Here is a 14,330-nt window from a genome sequence, read left to right as displayed (position 1 = left end):
ACGGCGCGAAAAACGCTTTCTCAGCCTCCCATTGATGTCAATGGGAGGTCAGAGGAGTAAACGCCTGAAGATAGGGCATGTTGTTTCTTTTTCACGCGAGACGGTTTTACCGCTCGCTGGAAAAAACGCCTTTGCCTCCCATTGAAATCAATGGAAGGCATTTTCAGTCGTTTTTTTACACGTTTTGACGCGGAAACCGCGTCGGAAAACGCCACCTCTTGATTTCAATGGGAGGCGGAGGCGTTTTTTTCCTGCGAGAGGTAAAACCGGTTCGCGGGAAAAAGAAGCGTCATGCCCCATCTTCGGTCATTTACATCTCTGAGCTCCCATTGACATCAATGGGAGGCAGAGAAAGCGTTTTTCGCTCCGTTTTTGCCTGCGGCACTCAATGGCCGCGGACAAAAAATGCGGCAAGCGACGTGCAGGCTGGTCAAAATCTGCCTCAAAATTCTGTGCCAGCAAAAAACTCATTGTGAACAGGGCCTAATACAGGATCTCTTGGAACAGATCCAGCAGAAGGTGAGGAAAATGTGCTGACTGGATTGTGTGTACCAAGATTTCTGACTTAGATGGAGTGGGCAGACTTAGGCCCCATGCAGACTAACGTGTTTTTGCGGCTGCAATTCCCCCGAAAATCCACGGGAGACTTGCGGCCCCATTCTTTTCTATGGGGCCATGCACACGACCGTAGTTTTTGCGGTCTTTGCACGGCCCGGGAGCCCGGACCGCAGAAATAACGGGCATGTCTTATTACGGCCGTGTTCTGCAGTCCGGGCTCATTGAAAACAATGGCGGCGGCCATGTGCATGTCCCGCGACTTGCGGGCGGCCTGCGGCTGACAGTCCGCAGCCGGCCGACCCGAAAATCACGGCCGTGCACACGGCTACGGTCGTGTGCATGAGGCCTTACATTTATCAGGCTGTGAAAGGGGTGGGGGAGGGAGATCGGTGCCTGTACTTAGATCAGGGATAGATGGAGGCACAAAGGATAATCATGATTATTAGTGTGTAGGACAGTGTGCAGGGAGGGAGATGCCGGGAATTAGAGCAGGGAATGATCCTGTGAGCATAGAGGGGCGTGGCAGTATGCAAATAGCTGAGATGCTTTGGAGGAAGGGGGGGATATAAGCTGTCTCCTCAGATGCAGCAAGGGATCATGGGTATGGTGGGTTACAAGACAGGAAACAGCCAGGACCAGAAGCAAGGGATGTAAACAAACAGAAAGAGCAGCAGTGACGATGGAGATCAAACAGAAACTGGTTAGAAGTTTAATAGGGGGTATTAGGGACGGCAAACCAAGGCTGGGGGACACTTTTTAGAAAAAAAAATTCCTGGACAACCCCTTTAAGGGTATGTTCACACGGCCTATTTACGGACGTAATTCGGGCGTTTTTGCCCCGAATTACGTCCGAAAATAGCGCCTCAATAGCGCTGACAAACATCTGCCCATTGAAAGGAATGGCCAGACATTTGTCTGTTCACACTAAGCGTAATTTACGCGCCGCTGTCAAAAGACGGCGCGTAAATAGACGCCCGCGTCAAAGAAGTGACCTGTCACTTCTTTGGCCGTAATTGGAGCCGTTATTCATTGACTCCAATGAATAGCAGCGCCAATTATGCCCATAATTGACGCGGCGTTCAAGCGCCTGCACATGCCGTTACGGCTGATTTTACGGGGATGTTTTCAGGCTGAAACATCCCCGTAATTTCAGCCGTTACGGACGCCCTCGTGTGAACATACCCTAACCTGTTGGAGTCGTGTTGTGCCACCGGTCACGCCTGCTGATATACACCACATCTGGTGACTACAAATTCCTCTGCGCCGAGCCTCCATTACTGTCTGGACTATTTAAGGTACTATTGTACTAGGACCGTTGTTTGGCCAGCTGCTACTCCGCTACGGCGGTGCGGCCTAGTGGGTCCACATACCCACGGATCGTGACAGCTGGCCTGTGAGTGCGGTAGTCATATGTAGCATTATGACATCACATCATGACATCACAGTTGATCATTCCTTTATCTAAAGCCTTGTTCACACGGACCTGTCCGTATTGCGCTCGCAAAAAATGCTGCGTTTTGCGCACGCAAAAGGTCCGTGTGTCATCAGCCTATGGTGCGCGGCTGCGTGATTTTTACACAGCCAGCATTATTACCCCTTGATAAAGCTACCGCGAAACGCGCGTCGGGGCTCATGGTGTGGTGTTCACCCTAAGGATTATTATGACTTATACTGGTTGGTACATTCTTTGGGACCGGGTTTGAACCTTTGATATACACATACTTTCATACACATACTAGTGTGTTATGTATGTTTCCTTCCTTTTATACTCGCTGTTTATCTATTGATTGTGTCATTGTATTGGCATGGCAACTTACATCACATTTGTGGTTTCTGGATTTCTCCATTAATAGTATGCCTTTCAGAACTACCTTTCATACATTGTTTTTTTCTGAGTATATTCTATTGTGTCATAATCGGGTGTTCCCCACATCTTTGTATTTTAACCGTGTGTCTCATTTTAGGTCTTGATGGCCAATATGTTTTTATATGTATTTCAATAAAGCTATGTGATTATTACAATGTACATATTTGTACTTGGTTCTATTTTTCTTCCTTTGTGGATGTGTGATATGTCCACATGTACATTTATAGGTATTCATTCTATATTTTTTTGATATATGTGGACGTTTAATTGAAACGTTACTGTTCGGTCTGTAACTATATAGGTACTCATCGGCATTATTATGACACTCTGGTTTTAAGTTTACAAACAGAAAAGCACGTGGTGCTTTTTTGGTTTCATTCATTTATATTACTACTGTAGTGCGCATCACGCGTGGCACCCGGAAGTGCTTCCGTGTGCCGTGCGCGATTTGCACGCCCCCATTGACTTCAATGGGTGCGTGCTGCGCGAAACACATACGCTGCGTGAAATTCACTGACATTCTGAACGGCCCCATTCATTAACATAGGTCCGTGCGACGCGCGTGATTTGGTATTATACGTTCATGTGAATAAGCCCATAGAGTGTGGTTTTCCTCCATGTACCTGAAGCACAGAAGGCAAAATGTGTCTAGTCCAAACTATAGAATATGTGGATTGATGAAGAGGGCTCACTTACTTTCCTGTCTATATGCAAATGATGCGTACATAAATCATTATGTATGTACAGTGTACAATGTAATACTTCCCCTATCCATTTCTTCTTATAATAATTTTATACTTGTTTAAAGAGCAACTGTTGTTTCAGGCGACTTTTCAGAATAAGCCGTCTTGTGTGTGTGCATGAGGAATAGCATTATATGAATTGTATCCTGTATTTCTTAGCGGTTTCCCTTTTTGCAGGCTCAATCTCTAATTCTTAGTTGTCCCTGAACTGAGTTTGAACATAAAAACAAAAAGCACGGCGCCACATAGTGCAGGTTAATTGAGTTAGGGTGAGATATCAATGGTAGTCTATTATGCTCACCCAGGTAGTGCTTGGATAAAGTGACAAGAAAATCCACAAGTGCTGCTGCGAGGATCAAAACCGGTAAACCAGGCGGTCACCGCTTGTTAGGATATGGAGGGATGGTTGGAAAAGAGAGGATCCTGTAGGGCGCTGCTGCGTGGCTGTTTGTAAAATCCAACAATGGTAGACGGAGTGATAAGAAGATAAATATGTTTATTATAAAACAATAATGGCTACGCGTTTCAACGCTGTACTAGCGTCTTCCTCAGGCCGTTAAATTTACATACAAAAAGGGTTTCTTATATAACAGCGGGAATTTAGGTGCACAGGAAGGAAAAAACGGCCAAAAGGGGAAAGGTCAAAGAGTGACCGTGACGTCATGAATAACATCTATGCCAGGAAATTTGAAACAAGTTAAGGGCAGATACAGACGGACGTTGCGTTTTTGCGCTCGCAAACAACGCAGCATTTTGCGCGCGCAAAAACCATTTGACAGCTGCGTGTGTCATCCGTGTATGATGCGCGGCTGCGTGATTTTCGCGCAGCCGCCATCATAGAGATGAGGCTAGTCGACGCCCGTCACTGTCCAAGGTGCTGAAAGAGCTAACTCTTTCAGCACCCTCGACAGTGAATGCCGAACACAATATTGAAAAACTTGTTGAAAAAAAAGAAAAAGTTCGTACTTACCGAGAACTTCCCGGCCGTTGCCTTGGTGACGCGTCCTTGGTGACGCGCCTCTCGACATCGGGCCCCACCTCCCTGGATGACGTGCCAGTCCATGTGACCGCTGCAGCCTGTGATTGGCCTGTGATTGGCTGGAGCTGTCACTTGGACTGAATTGTCATCCCGGGAGGTCAGACTGGAGGAAGAAGCCGGGAGTTATCGGTAAGTTAGAACTTTGTTTTTTTTTATTGGGATCGGAAGTCACTGTCCATGGTGCTGAAACAGTTTAACTCTTTCAGCACCATGGACAGTGACTATCTCCTGACGTCGCGTACCGATAAGTTTTTTGCCGGGTTCGGCCAAAACGAGTTTGGCCGAACCCGGTGAAGTTCGGTTCGGTTGTCCGGGTTCACTCATCTCAAAGACACTCTGTTTGGATGTTTGGAAACAGAAAAGCACGTGGTGCTTTTCTGTTTACATTCATCCTTTTGAAAGCTGGTGCGCTGTTTCAGTCGGTTCGCACGGAAGTGCTTCCGTGCAACCTGCGTGGTTTTCACGCACCCATTGACTTCAATGGGTGCGTGATGCGCGAAATACGCAGTTATTGAACCTGTCGCGTTTTGTACGCAGCGAACAAACGCTGCGCAAAAAGCACGGACTGTCTGTACTGCCCCATATACTTGTATTGGTCTATGCGTGGCGCGTAAAAACCACGCGGCCCGCACGGACCGAATACACGCTCGTGTGAATCCCCCCTAATTGTCATAAAAAAACAAAAAGAAATGAAGACCATCAATGTTACCTTATAAGAAGTTACATACAATTGTAAAAGAATGCGTCTATCAAACGTGGTTTAGAAGATCGACGGAGGGGATCAGTGAGACCCACACTTAAAACTATATAGACATATATTGTTGATAAAAGCATGATTAGGAAGTAAAAAAATGTGGGATGCAATATAAAACATAATAAATCGCTAAGTACGTGATGTAAACATACAAATGGATGTTAAGAAGGGAGAGCATAATATCGCTGATTACTGTATTATTGTGGCAATATAAATGAGCGTCTTTGTCACTGGTATCAGTAGAGCATATTGAGTGAATAGAAAAAAAAATAAAATATTGAAGAAGGATAAAATTACTATGAATACTGGTAACATACAAATGGATGTTATGAGTGAAAAGCGTGATATCGCTAGTAGTGTAAACATATAAATGGATGTTAAGAAAGGAGAGCGTAATATCGCTGATCGCTGTCTTATTGTGACAATATGAGTGAGCGTCTGTGTCACTGATATCAGTAGAGCATATTGAGTGAATGAGAATTTTTTTTTATTATTGAAGAAGGATGAAATTACTATGACCTTTCCCCTTTTGGCCGTTTTTTCCTTCCTGTGCACCTAAATTCCCGCTGTTATATAAGAAACCCTTTTTGTATGTAACTTTAACGGCCTGAGGAAGATGCTAGTACAGCGTTGAAACGCGTAGCCATTATTGTTTTATAATAAACATATTTATCTTCTTATCACTCCGTCTACCATTGTTGGATTTTACAAACAGCCACGCAGCAGCGCCCTACAGGATCCTCCCTTTTACAACCATCCCTCCATATCCTGAACTGAGTTTAGAAGAGTAGACTAGACTATTTTTTTTATTTTCGCACCATTTCAATAGCCGCCATGTAATACAACAATAAAACTATTCCCAGTTACAACAGTTTATCGCAACCGCATTATATGTAGCACGCGTGGCACATATAGGTTGCAAATCCTCTGTTGCATGACATCAGCACAAGAACTGTGCGTCCGGAGATTCATGACTTTGGTTTCCATGGTGGCTGCACACAAGCCTAAGACTAGAATGCACAATGCCAAGCATCGGCTGCAGTGGTGTAAAGCACGTCGTCACTGGACTCTAGAGCAGCATGTTCTCTGGAGTGATAGTTACATACCGTGTTTCCCCGAAAGTAAGACAGTGTCTTACTTTCTTTTTATCCCCAAAATCCCCACTATGTCTTACTTTCGGGGTATGTCTTATATTGCGTTGCGTTGCTCGATTTTCTAGATAGTCACTGTTCATGGTGCTGAAAGAGTTAAACTGTTTCAGCACCATGGACAGTGACTTCCGATCCCAATAAACATGAACCTGTCAAAAAAAAAGAAGTTCTGACTTACCGATAACTCCCGGCGTCTTCCTCCAGTCTGACCTCCCGGGATGACAATTCAGGCCAAGTGACAGCTCCAGCCAATCACAGGCCAAGCACAGCCTGCAGCGGTCACATGGACTGGCGCGTCATCCAGGGAGGTGGGGCCCGATGTCGAGAGGCGCGTCACCAAGGACGCGTCACCAAGGCAACGGCCGGGAAGTTCTCGGTAAGTACGAACTTTTTCTTTTTTTCACGGCATTCACTGTCGAGGGTGCTGAAAGAGTTAGCTCTTTCAGCACCTTGGACAGTGACGGGCGGCGACTAGACTCATCTCTATGATGGCGGCTGCGCGAAAATCACGCAGCCGCGCATCAGAAATACCCCCGTGTTTCCCCGAAAGTAAGACATATGTCTTACTTTCGGGGTACGGCTTATATTAGCCGACCCCCCTGAAACCCCCGATACGTCTTACAATCGGGGGTGTCTTACTATCGGGGAAACACGGTAGTTACATAGTTACATAGTTAGTACGGCTGAAAAAAGACACATGTCCATCAAGTTCAACCAAGGGAAGGGAAAAGGGAAGGAAAAATTTCTACACATAGGAGCTAATATTTTTTTGTTCTAGGAAATTATCTAACCCTTTTTTAAAGCCATCTACTGTCCCTGCTGTGACCAGCTCCTGCGGTAGACTATTCCATAGATTCACAGTTCTCACTGTAAAGAAGCCTTGTCGCCTCTGCAGCTTGAACCTTTTTTTCTCCAGACGGAGGGAGTGCCCCCTTGTTTTTTGAGGGGGTTTTACAAGGAACAGGATTTCACCATATTTTTTGTATGTGCCATTAATATATTTATATAAGTTAATCATGTCCCCCCTTAGTCGTCTTTTTTCAAGGCTAAATAGGTTTAATTCTTTCAATCTTTCCTCATAACTTAAATTCTCCATGCCCCTAATTAGCTTCGTTGCTCTTCTTTGTATTTTTTCCAACTCCAGGGCATCCTTTCTATGAACTGGAGCCCAGAACTGGACTGCATATTCTAGATGAGGCCTCACTAATGCTTTGTAAAGTGGTAATATTACATCCCTGTCCCGCGAGTCCATGCCTCTTTTAATACACGACAATATCCTGCTGGCCTTTGAAGCAGCTGATTGACACTGCATGCTGTTATTGAGTTTATGATTTACAAGTACACCCAGATCCTTCTCAACAAGTGAATCCGCCAGTGTAGCTCCCCCTAGGACATATGATGCATGCAGGTTGTTGGTACCCAGATGCATAACTTTACATTTATCTACATTAAACTTCATCTGCCAAGTGGACGCCCAAACACTTAGTTTGTTTAAATCTGCCTGTAATTCATGAACATCTTCCATAGTCTGAACTATATTGCATAGCTTGGTGTCATCTGCAAAAATAGAAATAGTGCTATTAATCCCATCCTCTATATCAGGGGTCGGGAACCTATGGCTCGCGAGCCAGATATGGCTCTTTTGATGGCCGTATCTGGCTCGCAGACAGGGCTCCTACCCAGTGGCGTAACTACCGCGGTAGCAGCAGTAGCGGCTGCTACGGGGCCCGGGGCTTGAGGGGGCCCGTGCCGCCAGCCGACACGCCCTCCCAAATGCCCGGTGGCGCCGCTAGCAGCCGTTATGGCTGCTACAGGGGTAGCACCGCTACTGTGTGGCCCGCGCCGCCGAGCCTTACACAGGCACTCTCATGCCTGTAGGTGTCGCTAGCACCGGAGGGGGCCCCGGTGCTAGCGGCAGCCAAATACATGTATTAGCGCTGAATGGCCGGGCATGTTCCGTGCCTGACCATCCAGTGCCTTACAATGACACTGATTGGCTAGCGGCGCGATGACATCATCGCGCCGCTTCCATGCTTGGAAGGTGCTGATTGGCGGGGCAAGTCATTCTGCCCCGCCAATCAGCGTCATTGAAGGACGCTCATTCAGCTCCTGCAGACATGCTCAGAAGAGAGCATGTCTGCATCGCCAGTGAACAGCGTGGGAACCGGAGAATGTGAGTATGTCAACTTTATATATTTTTTTCCTCAGAAAAATGTGAATGGCATTATCTATAGTGGGGGGGGGGTCTATCTACAGGGGGGGGTCGTCTTTATGTGGGCTATTATATATAGGGGGGTCTATATGTGGGGCAGTAGCTACAGGGGGGTCTATATGTGGGGCAGTAGCTACAGGGGGGTCTATATGTGGGGGTGTGGGCCACTATCTACAGGGGGGTCTATATGTGGGGCAGTATATGTGAGACACTATACAGGGGTGGGCTATATGTAGAGCACTATCTATAGGGGAGCTATTTTTTAGGGTACTTTCTATAGGGGTGGGCTATGTGTGGGACACTATATACAGGGGTGGGTTACCTGTGGGGCACTAGCAACAGGGTGGCTATATGTAGTGCACAGTCTACAGGGGTGGGCTATATGTGGGACAATATCTACAGAGGTGGGCTATACGTGGAGCACTAACTATAGGGGAAGCTATATGTAGGGCAGCACGGTGGCTCAGTGGTTAGCACTATTGCCTTGCAGCTCTGGAGTCCATATGTGGGCACTATCTACAGGGGCTTCTATGTAGGTCACTATCTACAGGGGGCACTATCTACAGGGGGCACTATCTACAGGGGGCACGGTGTGTGTGTGTGTGTGTGTGTGTGTGTGTGTGTGTGTGTGTGTGTGTGTGTGTGTGTGTGTGTGTGTGTGTGTGTGAGACAGTTATATTTAGATGTGTTGAGAATTGTAACTTTGTTTACAGGTGCAGAAATGTTTTAAAAGTGAGAAGCTGAAGACATCTAAACGGAAAACTGCAGAAGTGGGTCATGGCCGGGAGAAATCCATCATAGATGTCTGAACCGGAGGGAGAAGAAAAGAACTAGAATCTGAGACGTCACCGGTGAGTCACTTAATGTAAATGTTTATTCTGCCTCTAATCAGTAATGTAGTCACTGTATGATCTGCAGCGAGATGATGGTGGTATGTTTTTTTTTGTGAAACCGCATCTCCCAGCATATCCTTATCATTGTTTCGGCCATGCTGGGAGCTGTAGTTTTACGCCGTACAAACCTATGCGCAGTGGCGTAAATACCGCTATAGCAGCCGTAGCGTCCCCTAGTGAAGCGGCATCTGCCTCCTCCCTTGTGTCTCCCTTGGACGTTCCAGAAACCCCTGGCTGTGCTGCTGCTTTGAATGTGAACATTATAACATGGAAATTGTTACACAGCCTCATGGTCAGCAGCAGTGAGCTGCATCAATAAAGGGGCTGTGTAATACAGTGTGTCCCACCAACCCCCCCTTCCCACTTCACCCCTGAAAATAATCCCACATAATCCATTATATAGCCCCCCCCCAAAAAAAAAAAAAAAATATGGCCTTAAAAAACATCTGCCACCCATATTACACTCTTGGGGGCTTTAAATTAATCTCTTGTGGGCATAAGAAACTGATTTAAAGGACCACTATCAGGGCAAAGATCTGTCAATGGCCCTTTAAACATATTGTACGGCTCTCGCGGAATTATATTTCAAAATATGTGGCGTTTACGGCTCTCTTAGCCAAAAAGGTTCCTGACCCCTGCTCTATATCATTAATAAATAAGTTGAATAATAGGGGTCCCAGCACTGAACCCTGGGGTACACCACTTATAACCGGTGACCATTCAGAGTAGGAATCATTGACCACAACTCTCTGGATACGGTCCTTGAGCCAATTCTCAATCCAATTACAAACTATATTTTCTAAACCTATAGTCCGTAATTTACCCATTAGGCGTCTTTGGGGGACAGTGTCAAATGCCTTTGCAAAGTCCAAAAACACTAAATCCACAGCGGCCCCTCTGTCTAGACTTCTGCTCACCTCTTCATAAAAACAGATTAGGTTAGTTTGACAACTTCTGTCCTTAGTAAAACCGTGCTGGCTGTCACTTATAATGCTATTTATTGTCACATAATCCTGTATATAGTCCCTCAATAGCCCCTCAAACATTTTCCCCACGATGGATGTTAAGCTTACTGGTCTATAATTACCCGGGGAAGACATAGAGCCCTTTTTGAAAATAGGCACCACATTTGCCCTGCGCCAGTCCCTTGGCACTATACCAGTCACTAGAGATTCTCTGAATATTATGAAAAGGGGGACAGAAATAACTGAACTAAGCTCTTTAAGAACTCTAGGGTGTAACCCATCTGGTCCCGGGGCCTTGTGCACATTTATTTTATTTAATTTAGCTTGGACCATCTCTACATTCATCCAATTCAGTATATCAACTGATATATTAACAGCACTGGCACCGGCTACATCAGCTGCTCTTTCTTCAGTTGTATATACAGAGCTAAAGAACCCATTTAGTAACTCTGCCTTCTCTTGATCCCCTGTGATCAACTCCCCATTACCATTATCTAGGGGTCCCACATGTTCAGACCTGGGCTTTTTTGCATTTATATGCTTGAAGAATTTTTTGGGATTTGTTTTACTATCCTTGGCCACCTGCCTTTCATTTTGTATTTTTGCTAATTTTATTACATTTTTACAGATTTTATTAAGCTCTTTATATTTTACAAAGGCTACAGCTGTACCCTCAGATTTGTATTTTTTAAATGCCCTTTTTTTGTCATGTATTGCCCCTTTCACAGAAGGTGTAAGCCATGTGGGGTTTAATTTGAGTCGTTTATACTTGTTACCTATAGGAATACATTTTGCACTATAATAACTCAAAGTAGATTTGAAAATCTCCCATTTATCATTTGTTCCATTATTTGATATTAGTTCTTCCCAGTCTATATCCTGAATTGCAGCCCTCATCCTGGGGAAATTGGCTTTCTTAAAATTAAATGTTTTTGCCCTCCCAGCCTGCGTTTGTTTTTTACAGTATAGGTAAAATGTAACTATATTATGATCACTGTTACCGAGGTTTTCACGAACATTGACATTCCCAACAAGATCTGCATTATTAGAAATGACCAGATCCAACAGAGCTTCACCTCTAGTCGGGTCTTCCACAAACTGGCCCATAAAATTTTCCTGCAACAGGTTGAGGAAATGTCTCCCCTTTGCAGTTGAAGCCGAACCATGACACCAATTAATATCCCGGAAATTAAAATCTCCCATTATCACTACAGTACCCGCCTGTGCAGCCCGCTCCATCTGTTTATATAGCTGAACTTCCATCTCCTCAGTTATATTGGGGGGTCTATAGATTACACCAAAAGTAATTTTTTCAGTGTTTACCTCCCTTTCTAGTTCCACCCACAAGGTTTCAACCTCCTCACAGTATTCACCCACTATTGTCTCTTTCACACTCGCCTTCATATCATTTCTCACATACAGACATACACCACCACCTTTCCTATTTGTCCTGTCTTTCCGAAAAAGTGTAAAACCCTGTAGATTTACAGCCCAGTCATGTGAAGAGTCCAGCCATGTTTCAGCAACACCAACTATATCTATATTTTCTTCCAGTATCAAGGCCTCCAGCTCCCCCATTTTGCTTGCTAGACTTCTGGCATTTGTGAACATACACTTTAACTTGCCTGTCAGTTTTTCACTTTTATTATCAGAAATGTGATTTGACATTAATCGGGCCTTTTTATTTACACTGATGTTTTGTAACGAAAGGATCTCCTTATCTTGTTGTCTAGTCCTCTCCCCACATTCTGTTTCTCCCCCCACCAATATAGTCTGACCCCTCTCTAACCTGGCTACCCCTTTTTTTTCTACATTGACCTCCCTCCTCAGCCCTAGTTTAAATACTCCGCCACCCCAGCTAGAATTCTCTCCCCCAGCACAGCGGACCCCCTTCCATTTAGGTGCAAATCATCTGCAGAATACAGTTTGTACCCCAATGAAAAGTCAGCCCAGTGCTCTAGGAACCCAAATCCTTCTCCTCTACACCAAGACTTCAGCCATGCATTTAACTCCCTGAGCTCCCGCTGTCTTTCCTGTGATGCGCATGGCACAGGCAGTATTCCTGAGAATACTACTTTGGAGGTCCTTCCCTTCAGCTTGTAGCCTAGTTCTTTAAAATTATTCTTAAAGAGGCTCTGTCACCAGATTTTGCCACCCCTATCTGCTATTGCAGCAGATCGGCGCTGCAATGTAGATTACAGTAACGTTTTTATTTTTAAAAAACGAGCATTTTTGGCCAAGTTATGACCATTTTTGTAATTATGCAAATGAGGCTTGCAAAAGTCCAAGTGGGTGTGTTTAAAAGTAAAAGTCCAAGTGGGCGTGTATTAGGTGCGTACATCGGGGCGTTTTTAATACTTTTACTAGCTGGGCGCTGTGAAGAGAAGTAACATCCTCTTCTCTTCAGAACGCCCAGCTTCTGACAGTGCAGATCTGTGACGTCACTCACAGGTCCTGCATCGTGACGGCCACATCGGCAGCAGAGGCTACAGTTGATTCTGCAGCAGCATCAGCGTTTGCAGGTAAGATCGACTTACCTGCATTTTGGGTTCAGCCCTTTCCTGTTCCAGAATGACTGTGCCCGTAAGCTCCATAAAGACCTAGGGGCAGATTTACTAAGGCTGGCGTTTCATATGCCAGTCTTAGTCAGAAGCCTGCAGAAGTAAGGTGAGACTAATTTATTAAGAAGTGCATGCCTCTCAATCCTTCAAAGCCACCATGATGTACAGTTACGACCTATTGATCGCACAGGTCGCCATGGCATCCGGGGGTGTAACAAAGGCCCTTAAGCCTGTATGCCTTTTAAAGGGAATGTGTTGCTAGAAAATGTTTTCTTTTTTTTTAGTTAAACAGTTAGTGTGTAGGTGATTAAACATTGTTCTAATTTTTTTAATTTTTTCACGAGTCAGGAAATATTATAAATTAGATTCTAATTTATAACATTTCCCAGCACTGGTCACTAGATGGAGAAATTCCCAAAATTGCAGCATTGCATGTGGTAAAGCAACCACATTGCTTTATGCTGCAAAATTTGAGAAAACTCACTCGCTCTAGTGAGCTCTCAGAATCCCCCCCTCCTTTATCCTGGCTAGTGCCGGGAGAAACGAGGGGATTGAACGGTCAAACCTCCTACACTGTGTGTTGCCATTTTTTGAGCTAACACACAGTGTAGTAGGCTTACATACAGTAGTAATCACACACTAAAATACGTACATACACAGACATAACTTACCTGCTCCTGCCGCCGCCGCTCCCTCCGCTCAGTCTGAACCCTCCGCTCCAAGAGCACAAGTCCGGAAACAGCAAGTGGAAGTAGTAATCTTACTGTCCGGCCGCGGCTTCCGGTCCACAAGAAAATGGCGCCGGACGTCGCTTGGCCGAAGACCTTCAATTTGGACTGTGTGGGAGCGGCGCATGCGCCGTTCCCACACAGACGGCGTACAGCATAGTGGATGGAACGGGTCCTGTTCGCATTCACTATGGGGCTGTATGTGCCGTATTCCATGTCTGTATGTGTCGTTAATCGACACATACAGAGATGGAAAAAAAAATGGCAGCCCCCATAGACAAGAAAAAGTGAAAAAATAAAAAAAAGTAAAACACAAACACACAAATAAATAAATTTTTTTTTAATAAAACACTAAAAGCAAATTGGTCTAAAAAAAATTTTTTTCGTGACACTGGTCCTTTAATGAATCCGTGTTTTACGTCTTTTTAAACAACTTTAAAATTGCCCGATTAAAAAAAAAATTACGTTTTTTGTAATACAGCTTCTATGTATCCTGTATACATAGAAGCTGTATCGTTCTGTCTCAGCCGATTCCATCAGTTTAGCTGAACTAAAGACTCGGCTGAAATCTGGTGAGATGTAATCATGGTCAGATGGACCCTTTGTGTTCAAAGGTCTACAGATTTTTTAACACTTTGCTCCCACAGCCAGTTTCATTTTTTTTCCCATATTCCAAAAGCCATAAGGCTATGTTCACACGGAGTATTTTGGGGGAGGAATATCTGCCTCAAAGTTCCAAACGGAATTTTGAGGCAGATATTTCTCCCCCAAAATACTCCGTGTGAACAGCAATTATCGCGCCGTTTTTCGCCCGCGGCCATTGAGCGCCGCGGGCATAAAACACGCTTTCTCCTGCCTC

This window comes from Rhinoderma darwinii, chromosome 2 (genome assembly GCF_050947455.1).
Source record: "Rhinoderma darwinii isolate aRhiDar2 chromosome 2, aRhiDar2.hap1, whole genome shotgun sequence".
NCBI classification, from domain to species: Eukaryota; Metazoa; Chordata; class Amphibia; order Anura; family Rhinodermatidae; genus Rhinoderma; species Rhinoderma darwinii.
This window is presented reverse-complemented; position numbering follows the sequence as displayed.